Source organism: Mustelus asterias, unplaced genomic scaffold (genome assembly GCF_964213995.1).
Source record: "Mustelus asterias unplaced genomic scaffold, sMusAst1.hap1.1 HAP1_SCAFFOLD_3385, whole genome shotgun sequence".
NCBI classification, from domain to species: Eukaryota; Metazoa; Chordata; class Chondrichthyes; order Carcharhiniformes; family Triakidae; genus Mustelus; species Mustelus asterias.
The window spans coordinates 1-25,737 of NW_027593330.1; the positions used below are offsets into that span (position 1 = coordinate 1).

Sequence of the window (25,737 nt, forward strand, 5' to 3'; positions counted from 1 at the left end):
GGCGGCGGTGGGGGGATCTGGCGAAGGGGGGGACGGGGGTGAACGGGGGGACGGGTCGAACAAGGGGGACCGGGCGAACGTGGGGGATGAGGCAAAGGGGGGGACGGGGCAAAGGGGGGGACGGGGCAAACGGGGGGGACGGGGCAAACGGGGGGACGGGGCAAACTGGGGGGACGGGGCAAACGGGGGGGACGGGGCAAACGGGGGGGACGGAGCAAACGGGGGGACGGGGCAAACGGGGGACGGGGCAAACGGGGGGACGGGGCAAACGGGGGGACGGGGCAAACGGGGGGACGGGGCAAACGGGGGGACGGGGCAAACGGGGGGACGGGGCAAACGGGGGGACGGGGCAAACGGGGGGGACGGAGCAAACGGGGGGGACGGGGCAAACGGGGGGGACGGGGCCAAACGGGGGGTCGGGGCAAACGGGGGGGACGGGGCAACGGGGGGACGGGGCAAACGGGGGGGACGGGGCAAACGGGGGGGGACGCGGCAAACGGGGGGGACGCGGCAAACGGGGGGGACGCGGCAAACGGGGGGGACGCGGCAAACGGGGGGGACGCGGCAAACGGGGGGGGACGGGGCAAACGGGGGGGGACGGGGCAAACGGGGGGACGGGGCAAACGGGGGGACGGGGCAAACGGGGGGACGGGGCAAACGGGGGAAGGGGCAAACGGGGGAAGGGGCAAACGGGGGTACGGGGCAAACGGGGGACGGGGCAAACGGGGGGACGGGGCAAACGGGGGAAGGGGCAAACGGGGGAAGGGGCAAACGGGGGTACGGGGCAAACGGGGGACGGGGCAAATGGGGGGACGGGGCAAAAGGGGGGACGGGGCAAAAGGGGGGACGGGGCAAAAGGGGGGACGGGGCAAAAGGGGGGACGGTGCAAAAGGGGGGACGGGGCAAAAGGGGGGACGGGGCCAAAGGGGGGACGGGGCAAAAGGGGGGACGGGGCAAACGGGGTGGACGGGGCAAAAGGGGGGGCGGGGCAAACGGGGGGACGAGGCAAACGGGGGAAGTGGCAAATGGGGGGGACGGGGCAAAGGGGGATGGGGAAAACGGGGGGGACGGGGCAAACGGGGGGGGGCAAACGGGGGGGACGGGGCAAACGGGGGGGACGGGGCAAACGGGGGGGACGGGGCAAACGGGGGGGACGGGGCAAACGGGGGGGACGGGGCAAACGGGGGGGACGGGGCAAACGGGGGGGACGGGGAAACGGGGGGGACGGGGCAAACGGGGGGGACGGGGCAAACAGGGGGGGACGGGGCAAACGGGGGGGACGGGGCAAACGGGGGGGACGGGGCAAACGGGGTGGACGGGGCAAACGGGGGGACGGGGCAAACGGGGGGACGGGGCAAACGGGGGGACGGGGCAAACGGGCGGACGGGGCAAACGGGCGGACGGGGCAAACGGGCGGACGGGGCAAACGGGCGGACGGGGCAAACGGGCGGACGGGGCAAACGGGGGGATGGGGCAAACGGGGGGGACGGGGCAAACGGGGGGGACGGGGCAAACGGGGGGGACGGGGCAAACGGGGGGGACGGGGCAAACGGGGGGGACGGGGCAAACGGGGGGGACGGGGCAAACAGGGGGGGACGGGGCAAACGGGGGGGACGGGGCAAACGGGGGGGACGGGGCAAACGGGGGGGACGGGGCAAACGGGGGGGGACGGGGCAAACGGGGGGGACGGGGCAAACGGGGGGACGGGGCAAACGGGGGGGACGGGGCAAACGGGGGGGACGGGGCAAACGGGGGGGACGGGGCAAACGGGGGGACGGGGCAAACGGGTGGACGGGGCAAACGGGGGAAGGGGCAAATGGGTACAGGGCAAACGGGGGTACGGGGCAAACGGGGGTACGGGGCAAACGTGGGTACGGGGCAAAAGGGGGACGGGGCAAACGGGGTGGACGGGGCAAACGGGGTGGACGGGGCAAACGGGGGGACGGGGCAAACGGGGGACGGGGCAAACGGGGGGACGGGGCAAACGGGGGGACGGGGCAAACGGGCGGACGGGGCAAACGGGCGGACGGGGGAAACGGGCGGACGGGGGAAACGGGCGGACGGGGCAAACGGGGGGGACGGGGCAAACGGGGGGGACGGGGCAAACGGGGGGGACGGGGCAAACGGGGGGGACGGGGCAAACGGGGGGGACGGGGCAAACGGGGGGACGGGGCAAACGGGGGGGACGGGGCAAACGGGGGGGACGGGGCAAACGGGGGGGACGGGGCAAACGGGGGGACGGGGCAAACGGGGGGGACGGGGCAAACGGGGGGGACGGGGCAAACGGGGGGATGGGGCAAACGGGGGGGACGGGGCAAACGGGGGGGACGGGGCAAACGGGGGGACGGGGCAGACGGGGGGACGGGGCAGACGGGGGGTCGGGGCAGACGGGGGACGGGGCAAATGGGGGGACGGGGCGAATGGGGGGAAGGGGCAAACGGGGGGACGGGGCAAACGGGGGGGACGGGGCAGACGGGGGGACGGGGCAGACGGGGGGACGAGGCAGACGGGGGGACGGGGCAGAAGGGGGGTCGGGGCAGACGGGGGACAGGGCAAATCGGGGGACGGGGCAAACGGGGGACGGGGCAAACGGGGTGACGGGGCAAACGGGGGGACGGGGCAAACGGGGGGACGGGGCAAACGGGGGATGGGGCAAACGGGGGGGACGGCTCAAACTGGGGGGAAGATGCGAAGGGGGGACGGGGCGAACGGGGGGATGGGGCAAAGCGGGGGGACGGCTCAAACTGGGGGGAAGATGCGAAGGGGGGGACGGGGCAAACGGGGGATGGGGCAAACGGGGGGGATGGGGCAAACGGGGGGGACGGCTCAAACTGGGGGGAAGATGCGAAGGGGGGGACGGGGCAAACAGGGGGGAAGAGGGCAAACGGGGGGGAAGAGGGCAAACGGGGGGGAAGAGGGCAAACGGGGGGGAAGAGGGCAAACGGGGGGGAAGAGGGCAAACGGGGGGGAAGAGGGCAAACGGGGGGGAAGAGGGCAAACGGGGGGGAAGAGGGCAAACGGGGGGGAAGAAGGCCAACGGGGGCGACGGGGCAAACGGGGGGGGACGGGGCAAACGGGGGGACGGGGCAAACGGGGGGACGGGGCAAACGGTGGGACGGGGCAAACGGGGGGACGGGGCAAACGGGGGGACGGGGCAAACGGGGGGACGGGGCAAACGGGGGGACGGGGCAAACGGGGGGACGGGGCAAACGGGGGGACGGGGCAAACAGGGGGACGGGGCAAACGGGGGGACGGGGCAAACGGGGGGACGGGGCAAACGGGGGGACGGGGAAAACGGGGGGACGGGGCAAACAGGGGGACGGGGCAAACAGGGGGACGGGGCAAACAGGGCAAACAGGGTGGGACGGGGCAAAGGGGGGGACGGGGTAAAGCGGGGGGAGGGAGCAAACGGGGGGGATGGGGCAAACGGGGGGGACGGGGCAAACGGGGGGGACGGGGCAAAGGGGGATGGGGGGAAACGGGGGGGACGGGGCAAACGGGGGGGGGCAAACGGGGCGAACAGGGGGACGGGGTAAACGGGGGGACCGGACGAACGGGGGGACGGGGCGAAAGGGGGGACGGGGCGAGCGGGTGGACGGGGCGAACGGGGGACGGGGCGAACGGGGGGACGGGGGCAAACGGGGGGGGATCTGGCGAAGGGGGGGACGGGGTGAACGGGGGGACGGGTCGAACAAGGGGGACCGGGCGAACGTGGGGGATGAGGCAAAGGGGGGGACGGGGCAAAGGGGGGGACGGGGCAAACGGGGGGGACGGGGCAAACGGGGGGACGGGGCAAACTGGGGGGACGGGGCAAACGGGGGGGACGGGGCAAACGGGGGGGACGGAGCAAACGGGGGGACGGGGCAAACGGGGGGACGGGGCAAACGGGGGGACGGGGCAAACGGGGGGACGGGGCAAACGGGGGGACGGGGCAAACGGGGGGACGGGGCAAACGGGGGGACGGGGCAAACGGGGGGACGGGGCAAACGGGGGGGACGGAGCAAACGGGGGGGACGGGGCAAACGGGGGGGACGGGGCAAACGGGGGGTCGGGGCAAACGGGGGGGACGGGGCAAACGGGGGGACGGGGCAAACGGGGGGGACGGGGCAAACGGGGGGACGGGGCAAACGGGGGGACGGGGCAAACGGGGGGACGGGGCAAACGGGGGGACGGGGCAAACGGGGGGACGGGGCAAACGGGGGGACGGGGCAAACGGGGGGACGGGGCAAACGGGGGGACGTTGCAAACTGGGGGACGGGGCGAACGGGGGACGCGGCGAACGGCGGGACGCGGCGAACGGGGGGACAGGGCTAACGGGACGGACGGGGCAAACGGGGGGGACGGGGCAAAGGGGGGGTACGGGGCAAAGGGGGGGAGACGGGGCAAAGGGGGGGAGACGGGGCAAAGGGGGGGAGACGGGGCAAAGGGGGGAGACGGGGCAAAGGGGGGGAGACGGGGCAAACAGTGGGGACAGGGCTAAAGGGGGGGACGGGGCCAATGGGGGGACGGGGCAAACGGGGGGGACGGGGCAAACGGGGGGGACGGGGCAAACGGGGGGGACGGGGCAAACGGGGGGGACGGGGCAAACGGGGGGACGGGGCAAACGGGGGGACGGGGCAAACGGGGGGACGGGGCAAACGGGGGAACGGGGCAAACGGGGGGACGGGGCAAACGGGGGGACGGGGCAAACGGGGGGACGGGGCAAACGGGGGGACGGGGCAAACGGGGGGACGGGGCAAACGGGGGGACGGGGCAAACGGGGGGACGGGGCTAACGGGGAAAACGGGGGGGACGGGGCAAACGGGGGGACGGGGCAAACTGGGGGGACGGGGCAAACGGGGGGGACGGGGCAAACGGGGAGGACGGAGCAAACGGGGGGACGGGGCAAACGTGGGTACGGGGCAAAAGGGGGACGGGGCAAACGGGGTGGACGGGGCAAACGGGGTGGACGGGGCAAACGGGGGGACGGGGCAAACGGGGGGACGGGGCAAACGGGGGGACGGGGCAAACGGGGGGACGGGGCAAACGGGGGGACGGGGCAAACGGGCGGACGGGGCAAACGGGCGGACGGGGGAAACGGGCAGACGGGGGAAACGGGCGGACGGGGCAAACGGGGGGGACGGGGCAAACGGGGGGGACGGGGCAAACGGGGGGGACGGGGCAAACGGGGGGACGGGGCAAACGGGGGGACGGGGCAAACGGGGGGGACGGGGCAAACGGGGGGGACGGGGCAAACGGGGGGGACGGGGCAAACGGGGGGGACGGGGCAAACGGGGGGGACGGGGCAAACGGGGGGACGGGGCAAACGGGGGGGACGGGGCAAACGGGGGGACGGGGCAAACGGGGGGGACGGGGCAAACGGGGGGGACGGGGCAGACGGGGGGACGGGGCAGACGGGGGGTCGGGGCAGACGGGGGACGGGGCAAATGGGGGGACGGGGCGAATGGGGGGAAGGGGCAAACGGGGGGACGGGGCAAACGGGGGGACGGGGCAGACGGGGGGACGGGGCAGACGGGGGGACGGGGCAGACGGGGGGACGAGGCAGACGGGGGGACGGGGCAGAAGGGGGGTCGGGGCAGACGGGGGACAGGGCAAATCGGGGGACGGGGCAAACGGGGGGACGGGGCAAACGGGGTGACGGGGCAAACGGGGGGACGGGGCAAACGGGGGGACGGGGCAAACGGGGGATGGGGCAAACGGGGGGGACGGCTCAAACTGGGGGGAAGATGCGAAGGGGGGACGGGGCGAACGGGGGGGATGGGGCAAAGCGGGGGGACGGCTCAAACTGGGGGGAAGATGCGAAGGGGGGGACGGGGCAAACGGGGGATGGGGCAAACGGGGGGGATGGGGCAAACGGGGGGGACGGCTCAAACTGGGGGGAAGATGCGAAGGGGGGGACGGGGCAACAGGGGGGAAGAGGGCAAACGGGGGGGAAGAGGGCAAACGGGGGGGAAGAGGGCAAACGGGGGGGAAGAGGGCAAACGGGGGGGAAGAGGGCAAACGGGGGGGAAGAGGGCAAACGGGGGGGAAGAGGGCAAACGGGGGGGAAGAGGGCAAACGGGGGGGAAGAAGGCCAACGGGGCGACGGGGCAAACGGGGGGGACGGGGCAAACGGGGGGACGGGGCAAACGGGGGGACGGGGCAAACGGTGGGACGGGGCAAACGGGGGGACGGGGCAAACGGGGGGACGGGGCAAACGGGGGGACGGGGCAAACGGGGGGACGGGGCAAACGGGGGGACGGGGCAAACGGGGGGACGGGGCAAACGGGGGACGGGGCAAACGGGGGACGGGGAAAACGGGGGGGACGGGGCAAACAGGGGGACGGGGCAAACAGGGGGACGGGGCAAACAGGGCAAACAGGGTGGGACGGGGCAAAGGGGGGGACGGGGTAAAGCGGGGGGAGGGAGCAAACGGGGGGATGGGGCAAACGGGGGGGACGGGGCAAACGGGGGGGACGGGGCAAAGGGGGATGGGGGGAAACGGGGGGGACGGGGCAAACGGGGGGGGGCAAACGGGGCGAACAGGGGGACGGGGTAAACGGGGGGACCGGACGAACGGGGGGACGGGGCGAAGGGGGGACGGGGCGAGCGGGTGGACGGGGCGAACGGGGGACGGGGCGAACGGGGGGACGGGGCAAACGGGGGGGGATCTGGCGAAGGGGGGACGGGGTGAACGGGGGGACGGGTCGAACAAGGGGGACCGGGCGAACGTGGGGGATGAGGCAAAGGGGGGGACGGGGCAAAGGGGGGGACGGGGCAAACGGGGGGGACGGGGCAAACGGGGGGACGGGGCAAACTGGGGGGACGGGGCAAACGGGGGGGACGGGGCAAACGGGGGGGACGGAGCAAACGGGGGGACGGGGCAAACGGGGGGACGGGGCAAACGGGGGGACGGGGCAAACGGGGGGACGGGGCAAACGGGGGGACGGGGCAAACGGGGGGACGGGGCAAACGGGGGGACGGGGCAAACGGGGGGACGGGGCAAACGGGGGGACGGGGCAAACGGGGGGGACGGAGCAAACGGGGGGGACGGGGCAAACGGGGGGGACGGGGCAAACGGGGGGTCGGGGGGACGGGGCAAACGGGGGGGACGGGGCAAACGGGGGGACGGGGCAAACGGGGGGGACGGGGCAAACGGGGGGACGGGGCAAACGGGGGGACGGGGCAAACGGGGGGACGGGGCAAACGGGGGACGGGGCAAACGGGGGGACGGGGCAAACGGGGGGACGGGGCAAACGGGGGGACGGGGCAAACGGGGGGACGGGGCAAACGGGGGGACGGGGCAAACGGGGGGACGGGGCAAACGGGGGGACGTTGCAAACTGGGGGACGGGGCGAACGGGGGACGCGGCGAACGGCGGGACGCGGCGAACGGGGGGACAGGGCTAACGGGACGGACGGGGCAAACGGGGGGGACGGGGCAAAGGGGGGGTACGGGGCAAAGTGGGGGAGACGGGGCAAAGGGGGGGAGACGGGGCAAAGGGGGGGAGACGGGGCAAAGGGGGGAGACGGGGCAAAGGGGGGGAGACGGGGCAAACAGTGGGGACAGGGCTAAAGGGGGGGACGGGGCCAATGGGGGGACGGGGCAAACGGGGGGGACGGGGCAAACGGGGGGGACGGGGCAAACGGGGGGGACGGGGCAAACGGGGGGACGGGGCAAACGGGGGGACGGGGCAAACGGGGGGACGGGGCAAACGGGGGGACGGGGCAAACGGGGGAACGGGGCAAACGGGGGGACGGGGCAAACGGGGGGACGGGGCAAACGGGGGGACGGGGCAAACGGGGGGACGGGGCAAACGGGGGGACGGGGCAAACGGGGGGACGGGGCAAACGGGGGGGACGGGGCAAACGGGGGGACGGGGCTAACGGGGAAAACGGGGGGGACGGGGCAAACGGGGGGACGGGGCAAACTGGGGGGACGGGGCAAACGGGGGGGACGGGGCAAACGGGGAGGACGGAGCAAACGGGGGGACGGGGCAAACGGGGGGACGGGGCAAACGGGGGGACGGGGCAAACGGGGGGACGGGGCAAACGGGGGGACGGGGCAAACGGGGGGACGGGGCAAACGGGGGGACGGGGCAAACGGGGGGACGGGGCAAACGGGGGGACGGGGCAAACGGGGGGACGGGGCAAACGGGGGGACGGGGCAAACGGGGGGACGGGGCAAACGGGGGGACGGGGCAAACGGGGGGGACGGGGCAAACGGGGGGGACGGGGCAAACGGGGGGTCGGGGGGACGGGGCAAACGGGGGGGACGGGGCAAACGGGGGGACGGGGGGACGGGGCAAACGGGGGGGACGGGGCAAACGGGGGAACGGGGCAAACGGGGGGACGGGGCAAACGGGGGGACGGGGCAAACGGGGGGACGGGGCAAACGGGGGGACGGGGCAAACGGGGGGACGGGGCAAACGGGGGACGTTGCAAACTGGGGGACGGGGCGAACGGGGGACGCGGCGAACGGCGGGACGCGGCGAACGGGGGACAGGGCTAACGGGACGGACGGGGCAAACGGGGGGACGGGGCAAAGGGGGGGTACGGGGCAAAGTGGGGGAGACGGGGCAAAGGGGGGGGAGACGGGGCAAAGGGGGGGAGACGGGGCAAAGGGGGGAGACGGGGCAAAGGGGAGGAGACGGGGCAAACAGTGGGGACAGGGCTAAAGGGGGGGACGGGGCCAATGGGGGGACGGGGCAAACGGGGGGGACGGGGCAAACGGGGGGACGGGGCAAACGGGGGCGACGGGGCAAACGGGGGGGACGGGGCAAACGGGGGGGACGGGGCAAACGGGGGGGACGGGGCAAACGGGGGGGACGGGGCAAACGGGGGGGACGGGGCAAACGGGGGGACGGGGCAAACGGGGGGGACGGGGCAAACGGGGGGACGGGGCAAACGGGGGGGACGGGGCAAACGGGGGGGACGGGGCAAACGGGCGGGGACGGGGCAAACGGGCGGGGACGGGGCAAACGGGGGGGACGGGGCAAACGGGGGGGATGGGGCAAACGGGGGGGACGGGGCAAACGGGGGGGACGGGGCAAACGGGGGGGACGGGGCAAACGGGGGGGACGGGGCAAACGGGGGGACAGGGCAAACGGGGGGGACGGGGCAAACGGGGGGACGGGGCAAACGGGGGGGATGGGGCAAATGGGGGGGACGGGGCAAACGGGGGGGGACGGGGCAAACGGGGGGGGACGGGGCAAACGGGGGGGACGGGGCAAACGGGGGGGACGGGGCAAACGGGGGGGTCGGGGCAAACGGGTAGACGGGGCAAACGGGGGGTCGGGGCAAACGGGGGGGTCGGGGCCAACGGGGGGTCGGGGCCAACGGGGGGTCGGGGCCAACGGGGGGTCGGGGCCAACGGGGGGTCGGGGCCAACGGGGGGTCGGGGCCAACGGGGGGTCGGGGCCAACGGGGGGTCGGGGCCAACGGGGAGTCGGGGCCAACGGGGGTCGGGGCCAACGGGGGGTCGGGGCCAACGGGGGGTCGGGGCCAACGGGGGGTCGGGGCAAAGGGGAGGACGGGGTAAAGCGGGGGAGGGAGCAAACGGGGGGACGGGGCAAACGGGGGGACGGGGTAAACGGGGGACGGGGTAAACGGGGGGACGGGGCAAACGGGGGGACGGGGCAAACGGGGGGACGGGGCAAACGGGGGGACGGGGCAAACGGGGGGACGGGGCAAACGGGGGGACGGGGCAAACGGGGCAAACGGGGATACGGGGCAAACTGGGTGAATGGGGGGGACGGGACGAACGGGGGGGACGGGGCAAACGGGGGGGACGGGGCAAACGGGGGGGACGGGGCAAACGGGGGGGACGGGGCAAACGGGGGGACGGGGCAAACGGGGGGACGGGGCAAACGGGGGGACGGGGCAAACGGGGGGGACGGGGCAAACGGGGGGACGGGGCAAACGGGGGGTCGGGGCAAACGGGGGGTCGGGGCAAACGGGGGGTCGGGGCAAACGGGGGGTCGGGGCAAACGGGGGGACGGGGCAAACGGGGGGACGGGGCAAACGGGGGGACGGGGCAAACGGGGGGACGGGGCAAACGGGGGGACGGGGCAAACGGGGGGACGGGGGGGGAGGGGTAAACGGGGGGACGGTGCGAACGGGGGGACGGTGCGAACGGGGGGACGGGGCGAACGGGGGGACGGGGCGAACGGGGGGACGGGGCAAACGGGGGGACGGGGCAAACGGGGGGACGGGGCGAACGGGGGGGGGACGGGGCGAACGGGGGGACGGGGCGAACGGGGGGACAGGAAGAACGGGGGACGTGGCAAACGGGGGAGACGGGTCAAACGGGGGGGATGTGGCGAAGGGGGGGACGGGGCGAACGGGGGGACGGGTCGAACAAGGGGGACTGGGCGAACGTGGGGAGGGGGCAAAGGGGGGGAGGGGGCAAAGGGGGGGAGGGGGCAAAGGGGGGGAGGGGGCAAAGGGGGGGACGGGGCAAAGGGGGGACGGGGCAAAGGGGGGACGGGGCAAAGTGGTGGGGACGGGGCAAAGCGGGGGGGACCGGGCAAACGGGGGGGACCGGGCAAACGGGGGGGACGGGGCAAACGGGGGGACGGGGCAAACGGGGGACGGGGCAAACGGGGGGACGGGGCAAACGGGGGGACGGGGCAAACGGGGGGACGGGGCAAACGGGGGGACGGGGCAAACGGGGGGACGGGGCAAACGGGGGGACGGGGCAAACGGGGGGACGGGGCAAACGGGGGGGACGGGGCAAACGGGGGGGACGGGGCAAACGGGGGGGACGGGGCAAAGGGGGGGGACGGGGCAAACGGGGGGGACGGGGCAGACGGGGGGACGGGGCAAACAGGGGGACGGGGTAAACCGGGGGGACGGGGTAAACGGGGGGGACGGGGAAAACGGGGGGGACGGGGAAAACGGGGGGGACGGGGAAAACGGGGGCGACGGGGAAAACGGGGGGGAAGGGGGAAAACGGGGGGGACGGGGAAAACGGGGGGACGGGGAAAACGGGGGGATGGGGAAAACGGGGGGGGGGACGGGGCAAACGGGGGGGACGGGGCAAACGGGGGGGACGGGGCAAACGGGGGGGACGGGGCAAACGGGGGGGACGGGGCAAACGGGGGGGACGGGGCAAACGGGGGGGACGGGGCAAACGGGGGGGACGGGGCAAACGGGGGGGACGGGGCAAAGGGGGATGAGGGAAAACGGGGGGGACGGGGCAAACAGAGGGGACGGGGTAAACGGGGGGACGGGGTAAACGGGGGGACGGGGTAAACGGGGGGACGGGTAAACGGGGGGACGGGTAAAAGGGGGGACGGGGCAAACGGGGGTCGGGGCAAACGGGGGGACGGGGCAAACGGGGGGGACGGGGCAAACGGGGGGACGGGGCAAATGGGGGGGACGGGGCAAACGGGGGGGACGGGGCAAAGGGGGATGGGGGAAAACGGGGGGGACGGTGCAAACGGGGCGAACAGGGGGACGGGGTAAACGGGGGGACGGGGCGAACGGGGGGACGGGGCGAACGGGGGGACGGGGTAAACGAGGGGGACGGGGCAAACGGGGGACGGGGCAAACGGGGGGTCGGGGAAGACGGGGGGTCGGGGCAGACGGGGGGTCGGGGCAGACAGGGGGACGGGGCAAACGGGGGGACGGGGCAAACGGGGGGATGGGGCAAACGGGGGGACGGGGCAAACGGGGGGACGGGGCAAACGGGGGGACGGGGCAAATGGTGGGGACGGGGCAAACGGGGGGACGGGGCAAACGGGGGGACGGGGCAAACGGGGGGATGGGGGAAAATGGGGGGGGACGGGGCAAACGGGGGGACGGGGCGTACGGGGGGACAGGAAGAACGGGGGACGCGGCAAACGGGGGGGACGGGGCAAACGGGGGGGATGGGGCGAAGGGGGGGACGGGGCGAACGGGGGGACGGGTCGAACAAGGGGGACGGGTCGAACAAGGGGGACGGGTCGAACAAGGGGGACTGGGCGAACGTGGGGACGAGGCAAAGTGGGGGACGGGGCAAAGTGGGGGATGGGGCAAAGGGGGGGACGGGGCAAAGGGGGGGACGGGGCAAAGGGGGGGACGGGGCAAAGGGGGGGACGGGGCAAAGGGGGGGACGGGGCAAAGCGGGGGGGACGGGGCAAACGGGGGGGACGGGGCAAACGGGGGGGACGGGGCAAACGGGGGGACGGGGCAAACGGGGGGACGGGGCAAACGGGGGGACGGGGCAAACGGGGGGACGCGGCAAACGGGGGGACGCGGCAAACGGGGGGGACGGGGCAAACGGGGGGGACGGGGCAAACGGGGGGGACGGGGCAAACGGGGGGGACGGGGCAAACGGGGGGACGGGGCAAACGGGGGGACGGGGCAAACGGGGGGGACGGGGCAAACGGGGGGACGGGGCTAACGGGGAAAACGGGGGGGACGGGGCAAACGGGGGGACGGGGCAAACTGGGGGGACGGGGCAAACGGGGGGGACGGGGCAAACGGGGAGGACGGAGCAAACGGGGGGACGGGGCAAACGGGGGGACGGGGCAAACGGGGGGACGGGGCAAACGGGGGGACGGGGCAAACGGGGGGACGGGGCAAACGGGGGGACGGGGCAAACGGGGGGACGGGGCAAACGGGGGGACGGGGCAAACGGGGGGACGGGGCAAACGGGGGGACGGGGCAAACGGGGGGACGGGGCAAACGGGGGGACGGGGCAAACGGGGGGACGGGGCAAACGGGGGGACGGGGCAAACGGGGGGGACGGAGCAAACGGGGGGGACGGGGCAAACGGGGGGGACGGGGCAAACGGGGGGTCGGGGGGACGGGGCAAACGGGGGGGACGGGGCAAACGGGGGGACGGGGGGACGGGGCAAACGGGGGGGACGGGGCAAACGGGGGAACGGGGCAAACGGGGGGACGGGGCAAACGGGGGGACGGGGCAAACGGGGGGACGGGGCAAACGGGGGGACGGGGCAAACGGGGGGACGGGGCAAACGGGGGGATGGGGCAAACGGGGGGGACGGGGCAAACGGGGGGGACGCGGCAAACGGGGGGGAAGGGGCAAACGGGGGGATGGGGCAAACGGGGGGGACGGGGCAAAGGGGGATGGGGGAAAACGGGGGGGACGGGGCAAACGGGGGTGGGGACGGGGCAAATGGGGCGAACAGGGGGACGGGGCAAACGGGGGGACGGGGCAAACGGGGGTACGGGGCAAACGGGGGGACGGGGCAAACGGGGGGACGGGGCAAACGGGGGGACGGGGCAAACGGGCGGACGGGGCAAACGGGCGGACGGGGGAAACGGGCGGACGGGGCAAACGGGGGGGACGGGGCAAACGGGGGGGACGGGGCAAACGGGGGGACGGGGCAAACGGGGGGGACGGGGCAAACGGGGGGACGGGGCAAACGGGGGGGACGGGGCAGACGGGGGGACGGGGCAGATGGGGGGGTCGGGGCAGACGGGGGACGGGGCAAATGGGGGGACGGGGCGAATGGGGGGAAGGGGCAAACGGGGGGACGGGGCAAACGGGGGGGATGGGGCAGACGGGGGGACGGGGCAGACGGGGGGACGAGGCAGACGGGGGGACGGAGCAGAAGGGGGGTCGGGGCAGACGGGGGACAGGGCAAATCGGGGGACGGGGCAAACGGAGTGACGGGGCAAACGGGGTGACGGGGCAAACGGGGGGACGGGGCAAACGGGGGGACGGGGCAAACGGGGATGGGGCAAACGGGGGGGACGGCTCAAACTGGGGGGAAGATGCGAAGGGGGGGACGGGGCGAACGGGGGGGATGGGGCAAAGCGGGGGGACGGCTCAAACTGGGGGGAAGATGCGAAGGGGGGGACGGGGCAAACGGGGGGACGGGGCAAACGGGGGGACGGGGCAAACGGGGGGACGGGGCAAACGGGGGGACGGGGCAAACGGGGGGACGGGGCAAACGGGGGGACGGGGCAAACGGGGGGACGGGGCAAACGGGGGACGGGGCAAACGGGGGGACGGGGCAAACGGGGGGACGGGGCAAACAGGGGGACGGGGCAAACAGGGGGACGGGGCAAACAGGGGGACGGGGCAAACAGGGCAAACGGGGTGGGACGGGGCAAAGGGGGGGACGGGTAAAGCGGGGGGAGGGAGCAAACGGGGGGGATGGGGCAAACGGGGGGGACGGGGCAAACGGGGGGGACGGGGCAAACGGGGGGACGGGGCAAACGGGGGGGATGGGGCAAACTTGGCAAACGGGGGGGACGGGGCAAACGGGGGCGACGGGGCAAACGGGGGCGACGGGGCAAACGGGGGGGACGCGGCAAACGGGGGGGACGCGGCAAACGGGGGGGACGCGGCAAACGGGGGGACGCGGCAAACGGGGGGGACGCGGCAAACGGGGGGGACGCGGCAAACGGGGGGGACGCGGCAAACGGGGGGACGCGGCAAACGGGGGGGACGCGGCAAACGGGGGGGACGCGGCAAACGGGGGGCGGGGCAAACGGGGGGACGGGGCAAACGGGGGGACGGGGCAAACGGGGGGACGGGGCAAACGGGGGGGACGGGGCAAACGGGGGGGACGGGGCAAACGGGGGGGACGGGGCAAACGGGGGGACGGGGCAAACGGGGGGGACGGGGCAAACGGGGGGGACGGGGTAAACGGGGGGGACGGGGCAAACGGGAGGACGGGGCTAACGGGGCAAACGGGGGGGACGGGGCAAACGGGGGGGACGGGGCAAACGGGGGGACGGGGCAAACGGGGGGACGGGGCAAACGGGGGGACGGGGCAAAGGGGGGGACGGGGCAAAAGGGGGGACGGGGCAAAAGGGGGGACGGGGCAAAAGGGGGGACGGGGCAAAAGGGGGGACGGGGCAAAAGGGGGGACGGGGCAAAAGGGGGGACGGGGCAAAAGGGGGGACGGGGCAAAAGGGGGGACGGGGCAAAAGGGGGGACGGGGCAAAAGGGGGGACGGGGCAAAAGGGGGGACGGGGCAAACGGGGTGGACGGGGCAAAAGGGGGGGCGGGGCAAACGGGGGGGCGGGGCAAACGGGGGAAGTGGCAAATGGGGGGGACGGGGCAAAGGGGGATGGGGGGAAACGGGGGGGACGGGGCAAACGGGGGGGGGGGCAAACGGGGCGAACAGGGGGACGGGGTAAACGGGGGGACCGGACGAACGGGGGGACGGGGCGAAAGGGGGGACGGGGCGAGCGGGTGGACGGGGCGAACGGGGGACGGGGCGAACGGGGGGACGGGGGCAAACGGGGGGGGATCTGGCGAAGGGGGGGACGGGGTGAACGGGGGACGGGTCGAACAAGGGGGACCGGGCGAACGTGGGGGATGAGGCAAAGGGGGGGACGGGGCAAAGGGGGGGACGGGGCAAACGGGGGGGACGGGGCAAGGGGGGGGGACGGGGGACAAACGGGGGGGACGGGGCAAATGGGGGGGACGGGGCAAACGGGGGGGACGGGGCAAACGGGGGGACGGGGCAAACGGGGGGGACGGGGTCAAACGGGGGGGGACGGGGCAAACGGGGGGACGGGGCAAACGGGGGGACGGGGCAAACGGGGGGGACGGGGCAAACAGGGGGGGACGGGGCAAACGGGGGGACGGGGCAAACGGGGTGGACGGGGCAAACGGGGGACGGGGGGACGGGGCAAACGGGGGGACGGGGCAAACGGGGGGACGGGGCAAACGGGGGGACTTGCAAACTGGGGGGGACGGGCGAACGGGGGACGCGGCGAACGGCGGGACGCGGCGAACGGGGGGACAGGGCTAACGGGACGGACGGGGCAAACGGGGGGGACGGGGCAAAGGGGGGGTACGGGGCAAAGTGGGGGGGACGGGGCAAAGGGGGGAGACGGGGCAAAGGGGGGAGACGGGGCAAACAGTGGGGACAGGGCTAAAGGGGGGGACGGGGCAAACGGGGGGGACGGGGCAAACGGGGGGGACGGGGCAAACGGGGGCGATGGGGCAAACGGGGGGACGGGGCAAACGGGGGGGACGGGGCAAACGGGGGGGACGGGGCAAACGGGGGGGACGGGGCAAACGGGGGGACGGGGCAAACGGGGGGACGGGGCAAACGGGGGGACGGGGCAAACGGGGGGGACGGGGCAAACGGGGGGACGGGCAAACGGGGGACGGGGCAAACGGGGGGACGGGGCAAACGGGGGGACGGGGCAAACGGGGGGACGGGGCAAACGGGGGGACGGGGCAAACGGGGGGACGGGGCAAACGGGGGACGGGGCAAACGGGCGGACGGCAACCGGGCAGGCGGACGGGGCAAACGGGGGGACGGGGCAAACGGGGGGACGGGGCAAACGGGGGGAGGGGCAAGCGGGGGACGGGGCAAACGGGGGACGGGGCAACGGGGGGACGGGGCAAACGGGGGACGGGGCAAACGGGGGACGGGCAAACGGGGGGACGGGGCAAACGGGGGACGGGGCAAACGGGACGGGGCAAACGGGGGACGGGGCAAACGGGGGGACGGGGCAAACGGGGGACGGGGCAAACGGGGGGACGGGGCAAACGGGAGACGGGGAACGGGGGACGGGCACGGGGCAACGGGGGGACGGGGCAAACGGGGGGACGGGGCAAACGGGGGGAGCGGGGCAAACGGGGGACGGGCAAACGGGGGGACGGGGGCAAACGGGAACGGGGGACGGGCAAACGGGGGACGGGGCAAACGGGCGGACGGGGCAAACGGGCGGACGGGCAAAAGGGGCAAACGGGGGGACGGGGCAAACGGGGGGACGGGGCAAACGGGGGGGACGGGGCAAACGGGGGGGACGGGGCAAACGGGGGGACGGGGCAAACGGGGGGGACGGGGCAAACGGGGGGGACGGGGCAAACGGGGGGGACGGGGCAAACGGGGGGACGGGGCAAACGGGGGGACGGGGCAAACGGGGAGACGGGGCAAACGGGGGGACGGGGCAAACGGGGGGACGGGGCAAACGGGGGGACGGGGCAAACGGGGGGGCGGGGCAAACGGGGGGGACGGGGCAAACGGGGGGGACGGGGCAAACGGGGGGGACGGGGCAAACGGGTGGGACGGGGCAAACGGGGGGGACGGGGCAAACGGGGGACGGGGCAAACGGGGGGACGGGGCAAACGGGGGGACGGGGCAAACGGGGGGACGGGCAAAAGGGGGGACGGGGCAAAAGGGGGGACGGGGCAAAAGGGGGGACGGGGCAAACGGGGTGGACGGGGCAAAAGGGGGGGCGGGGCAAACGGGGGGACGGGGCAAACGGGGGAAGGGGCAAATGGGGGGGACGGGGCAAAGGGGGATGGGGAAAACGGGGGGGACGGGGCAAATGGGGGGGGGACGGGGGTAAACGGGGGGACCGGGCGAACGGGGGGACGGGGCAAACGGGGAGAATGGGGCAAACGGGGGGAATGGGGCAAACGGGGGGGACGGGGCAAACGGGGGGGGATGTGGCGAAGGGGGGGACGGGGCGAACGGGGGGGATGAGGCAAAGTGGGGTACGGGGCAAAGGGGGGGACGGGGCAAACGGGGGGGACGGGGCAAACGGGGGGACGGGGCAAACGGGGGGACGGGGCAAACGGGGGGGACGGGGCAAACGGGGGGGACGGGGCAAACGGGGGGGACGGGGCAAACGGGGGGGACGGGGCAAACGGGGGGGGGACGGGGCAAACGGGGGGGGGACGGGGCAAACGGGGGGACGGGGCAAACGGGGGGGACGGGGCAAACGGGGGGGACGGGGCAAACCGGGGGGGACGGGGCAAACCGGGGGGGACGGGGCAAACGGGGGGACGGGGCAAACAGGGGGACGGGGCAAACAGGGGGGACGGGCAAACGGGGGGACGGGGCAAACGGGGGACGGGGCAAACGGGCGGACGGGGCAAACGGGCGGACGGGGCAAACGGCGCGGACGGGGCAAACGGGGGGACGGGGCAAACGGGGTGGACGGGGCAAACGGGGTGGACGGGGCAAACGGGCGGACGGGGCAAACGGGCGGACGGGGCAAACGGGCGGACGGGGGCAAACGGCGGACGGGGCAAACGGGCGGACGGAGCAAACGGGGGGACGGGGCAAACGGGGGGGACGGGGCAAACGGGGGGGACGGGGCAAACGGGGTGGACGGGGCAAACGGGGGGACGGGGCAAACGGGGGGGACGGGGCAAACGGGGGGGACGGGGCAAACGGGGGGGACGGGGCAAACGGGGGGGGAGGGGGCAAACGGGTGGACGGGGCAAACGGGGGGGACGGGGCAAACGGGGGTACGGGGCAAACGGGGGTACGGGGCAAACGGGGGTACGGGGCAAAAGGGGGACGGGGCAAACGGGGTACGGGGCAAACGGGGGTACGGGGCAAACGGGGGTACGGGGCAAACGGGGGGACGGGGCAAACGGGGTGGACGGGGCAAACGGGGTACGGGGCAAACGGGGGTACGGGGCAAACGGGGGTACGGGGCAAACGGGGGGACGGGGCAAACGGGGGACGGGGCAATCGGGGGGACGGGGCAAACGGGGGGGACGGGGCAAACGGGCGGACGGGGCAAACGGGCGGACGGGGCAAACGGGCGGATGGGGCAAACGGGCGGACGGGGCAAACGGGCGGACGGGGCAAACGGGGTGACGGGGCAAACGGGGTGACGGGGCAAACGGGGAGACGGGGCAAACGGGGGGACGGGGCAAACGGGGGGGACGGGGCAAACGGGAGACGGGGCAAACGGGGGGGACGGGGCAAACGGGGGGACGGGGCAAACGGGGGGGACGGGGCAAACGGGGGAGACGGGGCAAACGGGGGGGACGGGGCAAACGGGGGGGACGGGGCAAACGGGGGGGACGGGGCAAACGGGGGGGACGGGGCAAACGGGGGGGACGGGGCAAACGGGGGGGACGGGGCAAACGGGGGGGACGGGGGACGGGGGAAACGGGGGGGACGGGGGAAACGGGGGGGACGGGGGAAACGGGGGGGACGGAGCAAAAAGGGGGGGGGACGGAGCAAAAAGGGGGGGGGACGGAGCAAAAAGGGGGGGGACGGAGCAAAAAGGGGGGGGACGGAGCAAAAAGGGGGGGGGACGGAGCAAAAAGGGGGGGGACGGAGCAAAAAGGGGGGGGACGGAGCAAAAAGGGGGGGGACGGAGCAAACGGGGGGGACGGGGCAAAGGGGGGGACGGGGCAAAGTGGGGGGAGGGGGCAAACGGGGGGGCAAGCAGGGGGAAAAGGGCGGGGAGGGGGCAAACGGGCGGGGAGGGGGCAAAAGGGCGGGGAGGGGGCAAACGGGCGGGGAGGGGGCAAACGGGCGGGGAGGGGGCAAACGGGCGGGAGGGGGCAAACGGGCGGGGAGGGGGCAAACGGGCGGGAGAGGGCAAACGGGCGGGGAGGGGGCAACGGGCGGGGAGGGGGCAAACGGGCGGGGAGGGGGCAAACGGGCGGGGAGGGGGCAAACGGGCGGGGAGGGGGCAAACGGGCGGGGAGGGGGCAAACGGGCGGGGAGGGGGCAAACGGGCGGGGAGGGGGCAAACGGGCGGGGAGGGGGCAAACGGGCGGGGAGGGGGCAAACGGGCGGGGAGGGGGCAAACGGGCGGGGGAGGGGGCAAACGGGCGGGGAGGGGGCAAACGGGCGGGGAGGGGGCAAACGGGCGGGGAGGGGGCAAACGGGCGGGGAGGGGGCAAACGGGCGTGGAGGGGGCAAACGGGCGTGGAGGGGGCAAACGGGCTGGGAAGGGGGCAAACGGGCGGGGAGGGGGCAAACGGGCGGGGAGGGGGCAAACGGGCGGGGAGGGGGCAAACGGGCGGGGAGGGGGCAAACGGGCGGGGAGGGGGCAAACGGGGCGGGGAGGGGGCAAACGGGCGGGGAGGGGGCAAACGGGCGGGGAGGGGGCAAACGGGCGGGGAGGGGGCAAACGGGCGGGGAGGGGGCAAACGGGCGGGGAGGGGGCAAACGGGCGGGGAGGGGGCAAACGGGCGGGGAGGGGGCAAACGGGCGGGGAGGGGGCAAACGGGCGGGGAGGGGGCAAACGGGCGGGGAGGGGGCAAACGGGCGGGGAGGGGGCAAACGGGCGGGGAGGGGGCAAACGGGCGGGGAGGGGGCAAACGGGCGGGGAGGGGGCAAACGGGCGGGGAGGGGGCAAACGGGCGGGGAAGAGGGCAAACGGGGGGGAAGAGGGCAAACGGGGGGAAGAGGGCAAACGGGGGGGGAAGAGGGCAAACGGGGGGAAGAGGGCAAACGGGGGGGAAGCGGGCAAACGGGGGAAGAGGACAAACGGGCTAAGTGGACAAACGGGCTAAGTGGACAAACGGGGATAAGTGGGCAAACGGGGGGAAGAGGGCAAACGGGGGGAAGAGGGCAAACGGGGGGAAGAGGGCAAACGGGGGGAAGAGGGCAAACGGGGGGAAGAGGGCAAACGGGGGAAGAGGGCAAACGGGGGGGAAGAGGGCAAACGGGGGGAAGAGGGCAAACGGGGGGGAAGAGGGCAAACGGGGGGGAAGAGGGCAAACGGGGGGGAAGAGGGCAAACGGGGGGGAAGAGGGCAAACGGGGGGGAAGAAGGCCAACGGGGGGGAAGAAGGCCAACGGGGGGGAAGAAGGCCAACGGGGGCGGACGGGGCAAACGGGGGGGGACGGGGCAAACGGGGGGACGGGGCAAACGGGGGGACGGGGCAAACGGGGGGACGGGGCAAACGGGGGGACGGGGCAAACGGGGGGACGGGGCAAACGGGGGGACGGGGCAAACGGGGGGACGGGGCAAACGGGGGGACGGGGCAAACGGGGGACGGGGCAAACGGGGGGACGGGGCAAACGGGGGGACGGGGCAAACGGGGGGACGGGGCAAACAGGCGGACGGGGCAAACAGGGGGACGGGGCAAACAGGGGGACGGGGCAAACAGGGCAAACGGGGTGGGACGGGGTAAAGCGGGGGGGAGGGAGCAAACGGGGGGGACGGGGCAAATGGGGGGGACGGGGCAAACGGGGGGACGGGGCAAACGGGGGGGACGGGGCAAACGGGGGGGACGGGGCAAACGGGGGGGACGGGGCAAACGGGGGGGACGGGGCAAACGGGGGGGACGGGGCAAACGGGGGGGACGGGGCAAACGGGGGGGACGGGGCAAACGGGGGGGACGGGGCAAACGGGGGGGACGGGGCAAACGGGGGGACGCGGCAAACGGGGGGACGCGGCAAACGGGGGGGGACGCGGCAAACGGGGGGGACGCGGCAAACGGGGGGGACGCGGCAAACGGGGGGACGCGGCAAACAGGGGGGACGCGGCAAACGGGGGGACGGGGCAAACGGGGGGACGGGGCAAACGGGGGGACGGGGCAAACGGGGGACGGGGCAAACGGGGGGACGGGGCAAACGGGGAGGACGGGGCAAACGGGGGGACGGGGCAAACGGGGGGACGGAGCAAACGGGGGGACGGGGCAAACGGGGGGACGGGGCAAACGGGGGGGACGGGGCAAACGGGGGACGGGGCAAACGGGGGGGACGGGGCAAACGGGGGGGACGGGGCAAACGGGGGGGACGGGGCAAACGGGGGGGACGGGGCAAACGGGGGGGACGGGGCAAACGGGGGGACGGGGCAAACGGGGGGGACGGGGCAAACGGGGGGGACGGGGCAAACGGGGGGGACGGGGCAAACGGGGCCCAACGGGGACGGGGCAAACGGGGGGACGGGGCAAACGGGGGGGACGGGGGAAACGGGGGGGACGGGGGAAACGGGGGGGACGGAGCAAAAAGGGGGGGACGGAGCGAAAAGGGGGGGGGACGGAGCGAAAAGGGGGGGGACGGAGCGAAAAGGGGGGGGACGGAGCGAAAAGGGGTGGGACGGAGCAAAAAGGGGGGGGACGGAGCAAAAAGGGGGGGACGGAGCAAAAAGGGGGGGGACGGAGCAAAAAGGGGGGGGACGGAGCAAAAAGGGGGGGGACGGAGCAAAAAGGGGGGGGGACGGAGCAAAAAGGGGGGGGACGGAGCAAACGGGGGGGACGGGGCAAAGGGGGGGACGGGGCAAAGTGGGGGGAGGGGGCAAACGGGGGGGAGGGGGCAAACGGGCGGGGAGGGGGCAAACGGGCGGGGAGGGGGCAAACGGGCGGGGAGGGGGCAAACGGGCGGGGAGGGGGCAAACGGGCGGGGAGGGGGCAAACGGGCGGGGAGGGGGCAAACGGGCGGGGAGGGGGCAAACGGGCGGGGAGGGGGCAAACGGGCGGGGAAGAGGGCAAACGGGGGGGAAGAGGGCAAACGGGGGGGAAGAGGGCAAACGGGGGGGAAGAGGGCAAACGGGGGGGAAGAGGGCAAACGGGGGGGAAGCGGGCAAACGGGGGGAAGAGGACAAACGGGCTAAGTGGACAAACGGGGTAAGTGGACAAACGGGGGTAAGTGGGCAAACGGGGGGAAGAGGGCAAACGGGGGGAAGAGGGCAAACGGGGGGAAGAGGGCAAACGGGGGGAAGAGGGCAAACGGGGGGAAGAGGGCAAACGGGGGGGAAGAGGGCAAACGGGGGGGAAGAGGGCAAACGGGGGGGAAGAGGGCAAACGGGGGGGAAGAGGGCAAACGGGGGGGAAGAGGGCAAACGGGGGGGAAGAGGGCAAACGGGGGGGAAGAGGGCAAACGGGGGGGAAGAAGGCCAACGGGGGGGAAGAAGGCCAACGGGGGGGAAGAAGGCCAACGGGGGCGGACGGGGCAAACGGGGGGGGACGGGGCAAACGGGGGGACGGGGCAAACGGGGGGACGGGGCAAATGGGGGGACGGGGCAAACGGGGTGACGGGGCAAACGGGGGGACGGGGCAAACGGGGGGGAAGAGGGCGAACGGGGGGAAGAGGGCGAACGGGGGGAAGAGGGGGAACGGGGGGGAAGAGGGGGAACGGGGGGGACAGGGGGAACGGGGGGGACAGGGGGAACGGGGGGGACAGGGGGAACGGGGGGGACGGGGCAAACGGGGGGGACGGGGCAAACGGGGGGGACGGGGCAAACGGGGGGGACGGGGCAAACGGGGGGGACGGGGCAAACGGGGGGACGGGGCAAACGGGGGGGACGGGGGAAACGGGGGGGACGGGGGAAACGGGGGGGACGGAGCAAAAAGGGGGGGGGACGGAGCGAAAAGGGGGGGGGACGGAGCGAAAAGGGGTGGGACGGAGCAAAAAGGGGGGGGACGGAGCAAAAAGGGGGGGGACGGAGCAAAAAGGGGGGGGACGGAGCAAAAAGGGGGGGGACGGAGCAAAAAGGGGGGGGACGGAGCAAAAAGGGGGGGGGACGGAGCAAAAAGGGGGGGGACGGAGCAAACGGGGGGGACGGGGCAAAGGGGGGGACGGGGCAAAGTGGGGGGAGGGGGCAAACGGGGGGGAGGGGGCAAACGGGCGGGGAGGGGGCAAACGGGCGGGGAGGGGGCAAACGGGCGGGGAGGGGGCAAACGGGCGGGGAGGGGGCAAACGGGCGGGGAGGGGGCAAACGGGCGGGGAGGGGGCAAACGGGCGGGGAGGGGGCAAACGGGCGGGGAGGGGGCAAACGGGCGGGGAGGGGGCAAACGGGCGGGGAGGGGGCAAACGGGCGGGGAGGGGGCAAACGGGCGGGGAAGAGGGCAAACGGGGGGGAAGAGGGCAAACGGGGGGGAAGAGGGCAAACGGGGGGGAAGAGGGCAAACGGGGGGGAAGAGGGCAAACGGGGGGGAAGCGGGCAAACGGGGGGAAGAGGACAAACGGGCTAAGTGGACAAACGGGGTAAGTGGACAAACGGGGGTAAGTGGGCAAACGGGGGGAAGAGGGCAAACGGGGGGAAGAGGGCAAACGGGGGGGAAGAGGGCAAACGGGGGGGAAGAGGGCAAACGGGGGGGAAGAGGGCAAACGGGGGGGAAGAGGGCAAACGGGGGGGAAGAGGGCAAACGGGGGGGAAGAAGGCCAACGGGGGGGAAGAAGGCCAACGGGGGGGAAGAAGGCCAACGGGGGCGGACGGGGCAAACGGGGGGGGACGGGGCAAACGGGGGGACGGGGCAAACGGGGGGACGGGGCAAATGGGGGGACGGGGCAAACGGGGTGACGGGGCAAACGGGGGGACGGGGCAAACGGGGGGGAAGAGGGCGAACGGGGGGAAGAGGGCGAACGGGGGGAAGAGGGGGAACGGGGGGGAAGAGGGGGAACGGGGGGGACAGGGGGAACGGGGGGGACAGGGGGAACGGGGGGGACAGGGGGAACGGGGGGGGACAGGGGGAACGGGGGGGGGACAGGGGGAACGGGGGGGGACAGGAGGAACGGGGGGGGGACAGGGGGAACGGGGGGGGACAGGGGGAACGGGGGGGGACAGGGGGAACGGGGGGGGACGGGGGAACGGGGGGGGACAGGGGGAACGGGGGGGGACAGGGGGAACGGGGGGGGACAGGGGGAACGGGGGGGGACAGGGGGAACGGGGGGGGACAGGGGGAACGGGGGGGGACAGGGGGAACGGGGGGGGACAGGGGGAACGGGGGGGGACAGGGGGAACGGGGGGGGGACAGGGGGAACGGGGGGGGACAGGGGGAACGGGGGGGACAGGGGGAACGGGGGGGACAGGGGGAACGGGGGGGACAGGGGGAACGGGGGGGACAGGGGGAACGGGGGGGACAGGGGGAACGGGGGGGGCAGGGGGAACGGGGGGGGACAGAGGGAACGGGGAGGACAGGGGGAACGAAGAGGGGACGGGGGAACAGGGGGGACATGGGGAACAGGGGGGTACAGTGGGAACGGGGGGGACAGGGGGAATTGGGGGACAGTGAGGTCTGGGGGACAGTGAGGTCTGGGGGACAGTGAGGTCTGGGGGACAGTGAGAACTGGGGGACAGTGAGAACTGGGGGACAGTGAGAACTGGGGGACAGTGAGAACTGGGGGGCAGTGAGAACTGGGGGGCAGTGAGAACTGGGGGGCAGTGAGAACTGGGGGGCAGTGAGAACTGGGGGGCAGTGAGAACTGGGGGACAGTGAGAACTGGGGGACAGTGAGAACTGGGGGACAGTGAGAACTGGGGGACAGTGAGAACTGGGGGGCAGTGAGAACTGGGGGGCAGTGAGAACTGGGGGGCAGTGAGAACTGGGGGGCAGTGAGAACTGGGGGGCAGTGAGAACTGGGGGGCAGTGAGAACTGGGGGGCAGTGAGAACTGGGGGGCAGTGAGAACTGGGGGGCAGTGAGAACTGGGGGGCAGTGAGAACTGGGGGGCAGTGAGAACTGGGGGGCAGTGAGAACTGGGGGGCAGTGAGAACTGGGGGGCAGTGAGAACTGGGGGGCAGTGAGAACTGGGGGGCAGTGAGAACTGGGGGGCAGTGAGAACTGGGGGGCAGTGAGAACTGGGGGGCAGTGAGAACTGGGGGGCAGTGAGAACTGGGGGGCAGTGAGAACTGGGGGGCAGTGAGAACTGGGGGGCAGTGAGAACTGGGGGGCAGTGAGAACTGGGGGGCAGTGAGAACTGGGGGGCAGTGAGAACTGGGGGGCAGTGAGAACTGGGGGGCAGTGAGAACTGGGGGGCAGTGAGAACTGGGGGGCAGTGAGAACTGGGGGACAGTGAGAACTGGGGACTCACTGGTTAGAGGCACAGCGTTACTGTGGCCATGATCGAGACTCCAGGATGGTGTGTTGCCTCCCTGCTGCCAGGGTCAAGGACATCTCTGAGCAGTTGCAGGACATTCTTCACGGAGAGGGTGAGCATCCAGAGGTCGTTGCACATTATTGGTACCAACAACATAGGTAATAAAAGGGATGAGATCCTGAAGTGTGAATATGGAGAGTTAGGCAGAAGGCTGAAGTGCAGGACCTCGAAGGTAGTAATTTCTGGACTACCACCAGTGCCACGTATTCGTGAGAGTAGGAATAGGAAGATTAGGCAGATGAATG

The 25,737-nt window shown here is 74.0% G+C and overlaps 1 pseudogene; it reads left to right on the forward strand.

Moving 5' to 3' along the window:
- The first annotated feature begins 64 nt into the window (after positions 1–64).
- LOC144490513 (uncharacterized) lies at positions 65–22,376 on the forward strand (annotated as a pseudogene).
- The last annotated feature ends 3,361 nt before the right edge of the window (positions 22,377–25,737 follow it).